The following is a 13,020-nucleotide window of genomic DNA, read 5'->3' on the forward strand; positions in this document are numbered from 1 at the left end:
AGGACTTTTTAAAATATGGGCCAAAGGACAGGACGGAAGCCAAGGTTTCATAGTCCATCAATCCTGTCTGCCTTGGCTTTAGATGGAGAGACAAAGAGGACCGATAAAGGGGTCTTTGGGGGGGACACAATGATTCATGAATGTGTGTTATTGGTGGACTTCCAACCCCCGAGACCAGCAAGGCCAATGAATGCTGCTGCAAGCAATACAAGCCAAGCTAATATATGTGGGTAAACAATGAAGGTGCCATGATCCTCTAGTGAATATTGTGGCCCATTGACACTGCTGAGAAGTGAACATTGAGGGTAAGGCTACTTTCACACTTGCGTCGTGCACCGCACGTCGCTATGCGATGTTGCAGCGCACCAACGCAAGCAGCGAAAGCGCCGCACAACGGGGGCAGCGGATGCATTTTTCCAGCGCATCCACTGCCCCATTGTGAGGTGCGGGGAGGTGGGGGCGGAGTTCCGGCCGCGCATACGCGGTCGGAAAAAGCGGACCGTCGGCAGCAAAAAAACGTTACATGTAACGTTTTTTTGCTCCCCGCGGACCACCACAACACGGCGCAACCGTCGCACGACGGTTGCGACGTGTGTCAATGCGTCGCAATGCGTCGCTAATGTTAGTCTATGTGGCAAAAACGCATCCTGCAGACAACTTTGCAAGATGCGTTTTCTCCCCTAAACGACGCATTGCGACGTATTGAAAAAGTGTGAAAGTAGCCTAATATACATTAAGGCCCGTTTCACAAATCAGTTTTTTGCCGTCACGTCAGTCACAATCCATGGGCTTGACGGATCCGTCGCAGATTGTGAAAAACTGATGCGACGGACCTGTTTTTTGGACGGATCTGACTAATTCCGTCATTTGACAGGTGCGGCACCGTAGGCTTCCATTCCAGCAAACAACGGACAATGACGGGTCCGTCGCTGTCCGTTTTTTCGGCGTACACAAAAAAACATTACTTTGTCTATTGTCTCCGGCCGCCGGACAAACCATTTTCAACGGATCCGGTAAACGACGGATGAAATGTGAGGCCATCTGTCGCAATCTGTCGCTTATACAAGTCTATGAGAAAAAAAACAGATCCGGCGGCATCAGTCGTCTTTTTTTCAAAATTCGACGGATTGCGACTGATGGCAAAAAACTGATGTGTGAAAGGGGCCTAAGGGTGTGTGCAGAAGTCCAGTAAACGCAGAGGTTGGACGTACTTGTGCGTCTAAACCGAAGCGTCCAGATGTTACAGCATAGTGGATGGGATTTTAAGAAATCCCATGTCTACTATGGGTCCAGAGACGCCTGAGGCTCACCTGCGGAGACAGACATGCGGCATGTCTCTCCAGGCCACAGCATGTCAATTTCTCTTGCGGAGACGCTAGTCTGGTTCAACCCTTTTTCATTCTGATGCAGTGTCATCAGGGTAATCGGATTAGGGCTTGGTGTCAGCAGTTGTCAGTAGATTTAATAATGAAGAGGTGTCAGCCAGACACCCCCATTACTAAACCGGTAAGTAAAGAGTTAAATACACACATATACACACACACACACACACACAGTCCCCAGCCTATATAGGAGCGTTAACAGAATGAACCTACATAGGCTTTAACCAAACCACAGCTGGCAGAAATCTGCGTGCACCACGATAACTTAATTTAAAAAAAAAATTGCGTCGGCTCTCGTAATTTTTATAATCAGCACAGGGAAAGCAGACGGCTGAGGGCTGATGTTAATATTCAGTGAAGGAGCCAATAGCCATAAAAGGTTCCAAGGGTATTAATATCAGCGGACATCTGTTTGCTTAGCCTTTACTAGCTGCATTACAGGGGAACCCCCAAAAATTGATGTATAGTCTTCCTATAAAATCTAAGCAGCAAAGGCTAAGCAGACAGCTGCGGGCTGATAATAGCCTAGAAAGGGACTATGGATATTGGTGCCCTCCAAGACTAAAAACCATCAGTGCTCAGCCGCCCCAGAAATGGCGCTTCAGCAAGTTGCGTTAAATCTCAAGCTTAGCCTCGCTCTTCCCCAGGTGCATTGGCAAGTGGGGTGATAGTATTGGGGTTCATGTCAGCCTTGTATTGGCAGCTAGAGAAAAACACCAGCACATCCAAGATAGTGTGAGCAGGCTCAACCAAAAAAAGCATATAAGTTGGAAAACGATAAAGGATGCACCATGATTTACCAAGAATGATTATTCTAGAACATTGAAAATGCATTACTGCCATAGAAAATGGTAAAAAAAAAAAAAAAAAAAGGAAAAGGCAGATACATTTTCATGTGTACATTATATAGAGCTTTTTTTTTCCTTTTTACACATTTTCTAAGGCAGTAATGCATTTTCAATGTTCGAAATCATGGTGCATCCTGTATGGTTTTTCAACTTGTATGCTTTTATTTGGTTGGTGCCTTTTCACACTAGCTTGGATGTGCTGGTCTTTTTCTCTATTTGTATTAAGCCTTTTTGGACATGTGCACTCCCCACTCGCCACAAGTGATTTTAAGTACCGTAGTTAGCTGGTCCAATCCTGACCCATAAATTGTAGGCTTTTTTGCCCACGAGAGGACAAGGACCCAATTTACGAAAGACGCCTTGACATGGCAATTGGGCTTACATATATTGGCCCATCTATTTGCGAAGGACCTTCCTTTTTTCATAGCAATTTTTGCCAATAAATATTTCATGTGTACGTTATATAGCACTTTTTTCCCCATTTTCTATGGCAGTAATGCATTTTCAATGTTCTAGAGTAATCATTCTTGGTAAGTCATGGTGCATCCTTCATTGTTTTTTTTCAACTTGTATTGGCAGCTGACATGAAGTCCAGGTTAGTAATGGCGAGGCGTCTATAAGACGCCCCCATTACTAACCCAATAGTAAATGTTTATAAATTAAATACACCCAGAATAAAGTTCTTTATTTGAAAAAATGACACAGACTTTATTAAATCTAAATTTACCATACCCCATGAACGCCTAATTACCGATGCCCATGTCCCCTGTAAATCAAAAATAAAACAACCGTACAATCACCTGTCCGCCATAGTACATGTAATCCAGAGTGTCCCACGGCCATCTCACTTGTAGAACAGTCACATCAGGAGATGTGTCTGCTCTAACCGGCTGCCGGCTACACACTAACAGAAGCGTCATCGCTGCCGCAGTGAATAGCGTTGAGCTGCCAATAGAGAGAGGAGATCTCACTTATGGCACCACCGCTGCGTGAGAAAGTGAGATCACCTGAGCTCATTAGCTGATGAACTCGTCTGACTTCTCTCACGGCAGCTCAGTGCTATAATTGTGGGAGCGATGATGCTCATGTCAGTGTGTAGCCAGCGGCCGGTCCAATGGGACTGTTCTACAAGTGAGATCGTCATAGGACACTCTGGATTACATGGACTACAGCGGACAATAGAATATACCGGTAATAATAAATAATAATCTTTATTTATATAGCAGCTTTAAACACAACAGTCATAAGTAACAATGTTAACAATACAATAATTAAAGCAAAACAAGACAACCCTGCTCGTGAGAGCTTACAATCTACAATGAGGTAAGGGAGATACAAAGTACAGGTGTGTATTTACAATGATGTATTTACAATGATGGTCCAGACATCTTCAGGGAGTGGGGGATAGAGTAGTGAATGGGCTACACACAAACAAAATAACTGATTAGGGAACATGATAGGCCGCTCTGAACAAATGTGTTTTGAGGGAGCGCCTAAAACTATGCAAATTGTGGATGGTCCTAACTTTTTGGGGTAGAGAATTCCAAAGGATTGGTGCAGCACGGGAGTGGGAGGTACGGATTAGTGCAGAAGTTAAGGTACCTTCACACATAACGATATTGTTAACGATATCGTTGCATTTTGTGACGTAGCAACGATATCGTTAATGAAATCGTTATGTGTGACAGCGACCAACGATCAGGCCCCTGCTGGGAGATCGTTGGTCGCTGAATAAAGTCCAGAACTTTGTTTCGTCGCTGGACTCCCTGGAGACATCGCTGGATCGGCGTGTGTGACACCGATCCAGCGATGTCTTCACTGGTAACCAGGGTAAACATCGGGTAACTAAGCGCAGGGCCGCGCTTAGTAACCCGATGTTTACCCTGGTTACCATGCTAAAAGTAAAAACAAACAAACACTACATACTTACCTACCGCTGTCTGTCCTCCAGCGCTGCGCTCTGCACTCCTCCTGTACTGGCTGTGAGCCGGAAAGCAGAGCGGTGACGTCACCGCTCTGCTTTCCGGCTCCCAGACAGTACAAGAGGAGAGCAGAGAAGCAGAGCGCAGCGCTGGAGGACAGACAGCGGTAGGTAAGTATCTAGTGTTTGTTTTTTTTTACTTTTAGCATGGTAACCAGGGTAAACATCGGGTTACTAAGCGCGGCCCTGCGCTTAGTTACCCGATGTTTACCCTGGTTACCGGCATCGTTGGTCGCTCTAGAGCGGTCTGTGTGACAGCTCTCCAGCGACCAAACAGCGACGCTGCAGCGATCCGGATCGTTGTCGGTATCGCTGCAGCGTCGCTAAATGTGAAGGGGCCTTAAGTCGAAAGTCATTTGCAGAGCGCAGAGGTCGGTTAGGCCGATAGACAGAAATGAGGGAAGAGATGTAAGGGGGTGCCGCATTGTGGAGAGCTTTGTGGGTGAGAACAAGTACTTTGAATTGTATCCTGTGATGAATGGGCAGCCAGTGTAATGACCGGCGAAGAGCGGACGCGTTTGAGTAATGATTAGCTAGATAGACGACCCTTGCTGCTGCATTAAGGATAGACTGGAGAGGGAAAGTCGAGTGAGGGGGAGGCCAATTAATAGAGCGTTGCAGTAGTCCAGGCGGGAGTGGATCAGGGCGACAGTGAGGGTTTTTGTTGTTTCTATAGTTAGAAAAAGGCTGATCTAAAGATGTTCTTTAGGTGTAAGCGGCATGAGCCGGCAAGAGATTGTATATGGGAGGTGAATGAGAGATCGGAGTCAAACACAACACGCAGACAGCTCGCCTGCTGCCGGAGTGTTATTATGGTGCCACCCACGAAGAGGGAAACGTCAGGTTTTGGGAGGTTAGTAGATGGTGGGAGCAGAAGTAGTTCAGTTTTGGAGAGGTTGAGTTTCAGATAGAGAGCGGACATGATGTCAGAGACTGCGGACAGACAGTCAGTGACGTTCTGTAGTACAGCAGGAGTAAGGCCAGGGGATGACGTATATAGTTGTGTGTCATCAGCATAAAGATGGTACTGAAGGGCGTGGCCTGAGAGTCCATGTGAGCGGACGTGCGGCTGTGAGCTCCCGCCGCTGTATATTGTAAAATCCTGCAGAGCCGCTGCTGTTTGGTCCCTGCGGGGGCTTACTGGCTGCGGGGAGACTTGGAGAGGCCGGCGGTGCTGTTCGGTAGCGCTGGAACCGACGAACATGACCAGGAGACGGCAGAAGGACGCGGGAGCCGGGGATGCAGGCGCAATCCAAGATGGCGCCGACTTGAGGGAAAAGGCAGACAAGGAGAACGCCGCATGCAGAAAGCGCATGGAGGTAGCGGCAAAGCTCCAGCAGTTTGCGAGAGCGGAGGCCGCAGAGGAGGGAGCCGGAGCTGATACCGAAGAGGAGGAGGAGGAGGAGAGCCCAGCAGGAGAACATGAGGTACAACAGGGGAGAAAGGAGAGTAAAATGGCGGTGGCAGAAGGGGGACCCGAGGAAATGGCGCCAGAAGCTGAGCCTACCCTAAGAGACGTTTTTGCGCTAGTCTCTTCATGTAAACAATCTCTGACCATACAGATACAGGAGGTTAAGGGGGACACAGCCCAGATAAACGCAGCCATGCAGAAGATTGACAAACGTGTGGGGGAGGTAGAGGAGAGAGTGAGCACTGCAGAAGACCATATAGTGCAGCTGCAAAAAGCAGAGAAAAAGTTCACTCAAGCAATAGCTGAATTGGCTGCGAAAAATGAGGACCTTGAGAACAGGTCCAGAAGAAATAATATTCGCATAGTGGGCATCCCTGAAAAAGCTGAAGGGAGGAATCCAACGGAATATATTGAAAAATGGCTGTTAGAGACATTTGGAGATATGGCGCTAACAAAAGTGTTCGCGGTAGAAAGAGCGCATAGGGTCCCACCGAAACCACCTGTCCCTGGAGCGAATCCCCGTACCATGCTCGCCAAAATTCTAAACTATAGAGACAGAGACATTATCCTGAGGAAGGCCAGAGACATGACGGATCTGACAGTTGAAGGTCAAAAGATTGCTATATACCCAGACTATTCTACTCTGGTGCAGAAACAACGGATGATGTTCACGGGTATCAAGAGACGGCTGAGGGAATTGGGTGTGCAGTATTCCATGATGTTCCCAGCAAGACTGAGGGTGGTGGCGTTTGATAAAATTCATTTTTTCCAGAAGCCGGAGGACACTACCCAGTGGATCGATATTAATGCTAAAAAGCTTAAAGGAAAAGGAGACTGAAACTGTGGGAAGAGTCTGAAGTTGTTTACTTATCTGTCAGTTGGAAAAGAGTCATGTGATTGACAAACCAGGGGGTATGGGTGGTGAAGAAGGGAGCTGGATTGTATTAAGTTAAAGGGATGGTGTAATGGTTGCTGGGAAAGGGGGAGGAAGGGTTTGCGACATATTTTAAGTTTATGCAGACTTCTTGTGTGTGCAAATAATTCTAAGTTAAAATGTTTTGAGAACGTTATTTTTCAAAATGTCTGAAATCCTGTTATGTACAGTGGTGGGAGGAGGGTTGGGAAGGTAATGCCAAACGGAGTGTTCGCTATGGGCGATGATGCCCCACTCTTGGAAAGAGGTGGAATGGTTAGATGTGAGGGGGGAAGGGTGGGAGGGGGGGGAGAGTAGTTAGACAGCCTGAGCTCAAAATTGATGATACTTATAGTGAAGATGAGCCAAGTGATGGGGACCCGTTTTAAGATTTTGTGCTGGAATGTGAGAGGCCTAGGGGAGAAATCTAGACGTGCTGCGTGTTTGCAATATGCAAGAGACCAAAGGGCCTCAATGATATGCTTGCTGGAGACGCATTTGGTAAGGGAAAAAGTGGATGTTTTGAATAGACGATGGATCCAGAGGGGATATCATTCTACCTTCTCCACGTATGCAAGAGGAGTCTCAATCTTGGTTCCAGCGGGAGTTCAGTATGAGGAGGTGAAGGTATATGTGGACGTGGAGGGACAGTATGTACTATTACGGTGTATACTGTATGGAGTGATGCTGTGTGTTGCCGCGATGTATATTCCGCCTCCCTACTCTAGCAGGAAGATTAGAGAAGTAATGGAGCGAGTGGAAAAATGGGGACCGACACCGTTAATAATTATCGGAGATCTAAATAACATCTGTGATGAATATTGGGATAAAAATAAAAATACTCAGAATAGGTCGGAGGGACACATAACATTTGGCACCTATATACAGGAGATAGGTTTGATTGATCTGTGGAGGGTTAGACATGTGGGGGAGAGAGGGTACTCATGTTATTCACCGGCACATGCCACACTCTCTAGGATTGATATGGCTCTGGGTAACAGGATTTTGGACACATTGGTTGGGGAGGTGAGATATCTGCCAAGGGCCTTGTCGGACCATAGTCCAATTGAAGTAGAGGTTAGATTGGAGGGGGCTCGCTCGCTAAGTGGGAGAGAATGGAAGATTCATCCTAATTGGTTACAGAGTATTGAGTTGGAAAGTATAGGACGGGAGGAGGCGGAATTCTTTCTCTTAAATGATGGAAGCGCCGACGCTCTTACAATTTGGGATGCAATGAAGGCGTACCTGAGGGGACTACTGTTTAGGGACATTAGTAGGTGTAAGCGGAGGACGAGAGAGGTAGAAAAAGCGGCAGTTGAGGAGTTGAAGGAAGCAGAGGATGGGATGGCCACACTGGGAACCCCTGAGGCAGAGAGAAGAATGAAAAACGCACAAAATCATTTGGAAAAAATTCTGCTAGGCAAAGCTGAGAGGAAACGAGATTTCCAAAGGGTATTGTTCTATCAGGAGGGAGAAACAGTGGGACATATGCTGTCGGTAGTGGCTGCTGCTCAGAGAGGTTCTTCATATATACACTCTTTGGATTCTGCTAGTGGAGGTAAAATAACGGAAACACCTGAAATTTTGAGAGCCTTTGCGGACTTCTATGCAGATTTGTATTCCTCTCGGGTTGGTGAATCGGTCGAGGATGCACTGACTTTCTTGGAAGGTCTGGATTTGCCGAGACTGAGTGAGGCAGATAGGGAGAGCCTTGAGGCCCCTATCACTGAGGAGGAATTGAGTCGGGCATTGATGTCTATGGCCAATGGGAAGGCGCCTGGGGTCGATGGGTTACCCGCTGAGATCTATAAAGGGTTGGCAGAAGTGTTGATTCCTAGATTAAAAATGGTATTGGAGGAAGCTAGGTCTTGTGGGCGCTTGCCAGCCTCTATGAGAGAGGCCATAATAGTGGTCATTCCAAAGGAGGATAAGGACTTGGGGAAACCGGAGTCGTACCGCCCAATTTCTTTACTAACAATTGATGTCAAGCTTCTGGCCAAGGTGTTGGCTCTCCGCCTCTCTAGTGTTATTGCGAGTCTGGTGCATTCGGACCAATCTGGCTTTATGCCGGATAGATCAACGGCGATCAATTTGAGGAGGTTATATGTAAATTTGCAGGTAGAGTCTGATAACTGTGGTCGAAGAGTGATTGTATCGCTAGATGCACACAAGGTGTTTGACAGCGTCGAATGGGGGTACCTCTGGCAGGTGCTGGAATGTATGGGGTTTGGCCCGCAGTTTGTGGCCTGGATACAGCTGTTGTACTCATTACCATCCGCCAGAATTAGAGTAAATGGGGAGCTATCTCGTCCTATAGGGCTGGCTAGGGGTACTAGGCAGGGATGCCCGCTTTCACCCCTCCTGTTCGCGTTGGCTGTAGAACCTCTTGCTGCTAAGATTCGGCAGTCGGATGGGGTCCCTGGGTTTAGGTATGGCAAAGTAGAGGAAAAAATAGCGTTATATGCGGATGATGTTTTGCTGTTCCTGGAGGATCCAGACAATTCACTAAGAGGGGCCGTTGAAATTGTTGAGAGATTTGGTACTGTGTCGGGACTAACAATTAATTGGGATAAGACGGTTCTTTTTAGAGTGGATGACGTAGGAGAGAATGTGAGTGAGGATGTTGGGGATGAGAGGCTGAAGGTGGTTTCCCAATTTAAATATCTTGGAATATGGATTTCGGTGCCGGTGGTGGAGTTTCTGCAAAGAAATTTGACTCCTGTTATGGGGGTACTCAAGGCAAAGGTAGACGCCTGGAATAAGCTACATCTATCGGTCGTCGGTAGGGTAAACCTTATTAAAATGGTCCTTATGCCCAAAATTCTTTATGTTCTGCATAACGCACCAATTTGGATCCCTCGGGGGAAGTTCAGGCAGATTAATGCCCTCTTTAGAAGTTTGATATGGGGTAGACAATATCCACGTATTAGCTTGGAGACGCTTCAACGACCCAAGGAAGATGGTGGTTTGGCTTTGCCCAACCCGGAAATATACTTCCTTGCGGCCCAGAGCCAGCATTTGAAGGGCTGGGCGCGAGGGGCGTCATCCAGTGCAGTACAACAGCTATTGGAAGAGGTGACGGACCGACGACCGATGGCCAGGTGTTTGGAGGATGGCTCATTGGGCGCGCTGGGGAAAATATACCCAACCCTGTTCCTGATTCGTAAATTATGGAATAGATTAAGGCAGATTCGTGGGGTTACAGGGTTGACTAAATTCACACCGATATGGTCTAACCACAACTTAAAGGATTTTGAGGCCCTGGGAGGATTGATGGAATGGCAGAATAAGGGAATTTGCTTTGTTCACCAGATAATCCAGCAGCAGGAGCTGAAGTCCTTTTCCCAATTGCAGGAAGAATTTGGTTTGCGATCCACAGGGGAATATCAGTATGCGCAGATGAGACATGCCTTTAGAGCTCAGAATAAGAAGGCTGATATCAGGGTTCAAGATGATATAGTGTTGGAGTATGTGTGTGGTGAGGGTACTACAAGGGGAGTTATTTCCACTCTGTATAAGGACCTTATGCACACATTTCTGCTAGATTTCCCTATAAAGGCGAGAGCTAAGTGGGAGAGAGAAGTGGGGCCGATGGAAAATGAAACCTGGGAATCGGTGATGGAGTGGGTTCCGCGACTATCCTTGAGTGAACCATATAGGCTCTCGCAGCTATACATTTTGCATAGGGTATATAAATCTCCGGAAGTGTTATACAAAGCGGGATTGCGTGCCAATTCTGGGTGTCCGAGGTGTGCGAGTGAGAAGGCAGGAATATATCACATGATGTGGACGTGTCCGAGACTGGCTGCCTTTTGGGTGGTGGTTTTGAGCCGAGTTGAAGCAGCGTATAAGTGCAGAGTTGTTAGAGACCCGATAGTATGTGTGCTGGGATATGTGGAAGAAATTGGAGTTGACAATACTTGGAAGATTGCAATTGCTAGGCTACTCTACATGGCCAGGAAAGTAATAGCACGAAACTGGATAAACGCGGAACCACCTGTGAGAAGGGAATTTCTCCAATATGTTCAACATGGTCTAAAATTGGAAAAGGGGGTGTACAGTAAAAGGGGGAAAATAGAACTCTTTAATAAAATATGGTCTCCTTGGCTTGATTTGGATTGAGGAGTATAGGCGTCGTGTTTCCTAAGACCTGGAAGAGGATAAATTACAAGAGGCAGATAATGCCTCGGTGCGGTGGAGATTGAGACTGAGCTGTCTTATGGGGGAGGGGGGTAGTTGGGGTAATGTTGGGGTTTATTAAAAGTAAGAAAATGTGTATCTGATATAATGCAATGTAAATGGCATTCTGTTGTTCTCCTTTTTTTATATTGTTAATAAAAATCTATTTAAATTAAAAAAAAAAAAGATGGTACTGAAAGCCAAATCTGCTGATGGTCTGTCCAATTGGGGCCATGTAGATGGAGAAGAGAAGGGGGCCAAGGACTGAGCCCTGGGGTACCCCGACAGTGAGAGGAAGAGGAGATGAAGTGGAGCCAGAGAACAGAACACTGAAGGAGCGGTCAGAAAGGTAGGAGGAGAACCAGGAGAGAGCAGTGTCCTTAATGCCAAGTGACTGGAGCCTAGAGAGCGAGAGAAGGTGGTCAACAGTGTCAAAAGCTGCAGAAAGATCGAGAAGAATGAGCAGAGAGTGGTCACCGTTACATTTTGCTGTCAGAAGGTCGTTGGTGCAGTTTCTGTCAAGTGTAGGGGCGGAAACCGGACTGTGAAGGGTCTAGGAGGGAGTGAATGGAGAGGTAACGGGTAAGGCGGGAGTAGACTAGGTGCTCCAAGAGTTTAGAGTATATATGGTTATCATTTTTGATTGTTTACAGAGGACATGGGCATCAAGGATTAGACGTTAGATGAGTATAATGTTTTTTTTTAATTTGAATATGCATTTAATTATTTTGAATGAATTTTTTTTTTAAATTTGCGCACAGGCGCCATCTGACGAGAGACTGCTTCTCCCATCAGCGGTGCCTGCTATCACTGTTATCAGTGACATCAGACGTAGCCTGATGGGAGTAGTAGTCTCATCAGTCGACGCCTGTTGACCTGCGGTAAATTTTGTACCGAGGGGGAGTCACAGCTGCAGGGTCAGGCCCTGTCATTAAGGTGTCAACAGCTAGAGGCGACTTGGGGTATGTTCGCCATCCTACAATTTAAATTTATCCATTTACACTAAAAGTAGAGTACTGACTTGTACTGTGGGTCAGAGCTGCACAGTGCGGCACAAAGGGGGCTATGTAAACAAGTGCAATAGACCGTGGTGTCTGTCACAACAAATGACTACCCACCTATCAATTTTCTAGCGTCAGTCAGAATTCTGAAGGATACTAACTTCCGTGTGTGTCGATGTGTTACACAGACATGACTGGAGATGATGAATAATGCACATTCATTGTGTAGACATTTACACACCCACTGATAACAGCGCTATTTTCCACAATGCATTCCTGTTGCATAGCGATCCAGGCAAACAACGCTCTCAAAATTACTGGGTGTACAAGGTAGCCCTCTCTTTTAGGAGGACATGAACCTTTTCCACTGCTGGACTAATAGGCGGTATAGGAGAGGGCAGTTCCGCAGTCACTGAGGGATCTGTGCAGAATCGATCATGTGTCTCCAGAGCCGCACATTATCTAGTAATACCAGGGCCAGAATAGAGGTTTGTTGGTACACAATGAACAATGTCCCTTTCACTTGGAGCTTGTAATGACCGGTCATACCCTAACATTACAGAACGAGGCTTCTTTGTAAGACCTGCAGGACAAAATTATCTCCACTAATTATCCAAATACATAAGCAGCCATTCCAGATAACTGGAACTCTGCTGTAGCATGAAGAACCTGAAAAGTAAAGATGTCCCGCGCTCATGATACACGAAGCCTATATACACCAGAGAGACTGTCTGTCTACATTAGGTGTGTGGGGGTCTCCTGGCACTTTTTAAAGGAAGGAAGGAATGAGCAATGATTAATTTCATCATGCAGTTTCTAAAATGAGACAAGGCCTGTAATGTTCCGCAGGTCTAGGTCCTGAGACCCCCTCCAATCATACAAACTCTGCTCCTGTGTGAATATGTACACAGTGCAGGCTCAATAGAAAATCTGTTACACTGTTCTGCGCAAGGCTGGGGAGTCTGTATCCATTCTGGTGGAGTCTGAATAAAAGGCGCCGACTCTTAAATATATAATACATTGGGTACAGTAGTTCAGTGCAGGATGTGCTGTAAATGTTTCCATAATAATTTGGGAAAGTTATGAAATGTCCTATAAGTGTCTGTTCTGTTCCTGATCTAAGGATCTGGGCTTTCAGTTGAGATGAATCTGTGCTGCACTTTATGCACATGCTCAGTAGTGACCAGTGCTGTGCAGTCAGGGGAAATTGAGGAGTCGGAGGTTTGGCTTACAGACTCCACAGCACTGGCTCTGTGTGCGCTTGGCTATCTGACCAACAGAAATGTTTTGAGCGATCAGAGGGTC

At 46.6% G+C, this 13,020-nt stretch overlaps 1 protein-coding gene across 2 annotated transcripts in view; it reads right to left on the reverse strand.

The window, feature by feature from the left end:
• Positions 1–13,020, reverse strand: part of SPTBN1 (spectrin beta, non-erythrocytic 1) — a 201,536-nt gene that overhangs the window by 67,056 nt on the left and 121,460 nt on the right. The gene's annotated exons all lie outside the window — the stretch shown is intronic.

Source organism: Ranitomeya imitator, chromosome 5 (assembly GCF_032444005.1).
Source record: "Ranitomeya imitator isolate aRanImi1 chromosome 5, aRanImi1.pri, whole genome shotgun sequence".
Classification (NCBI taxonomy): Eukaryota; Metazoa; Chordata; class Amphibia; order Anura; family Dendrobatidae; genus Ranitomeya; species Ranitomeya imitator.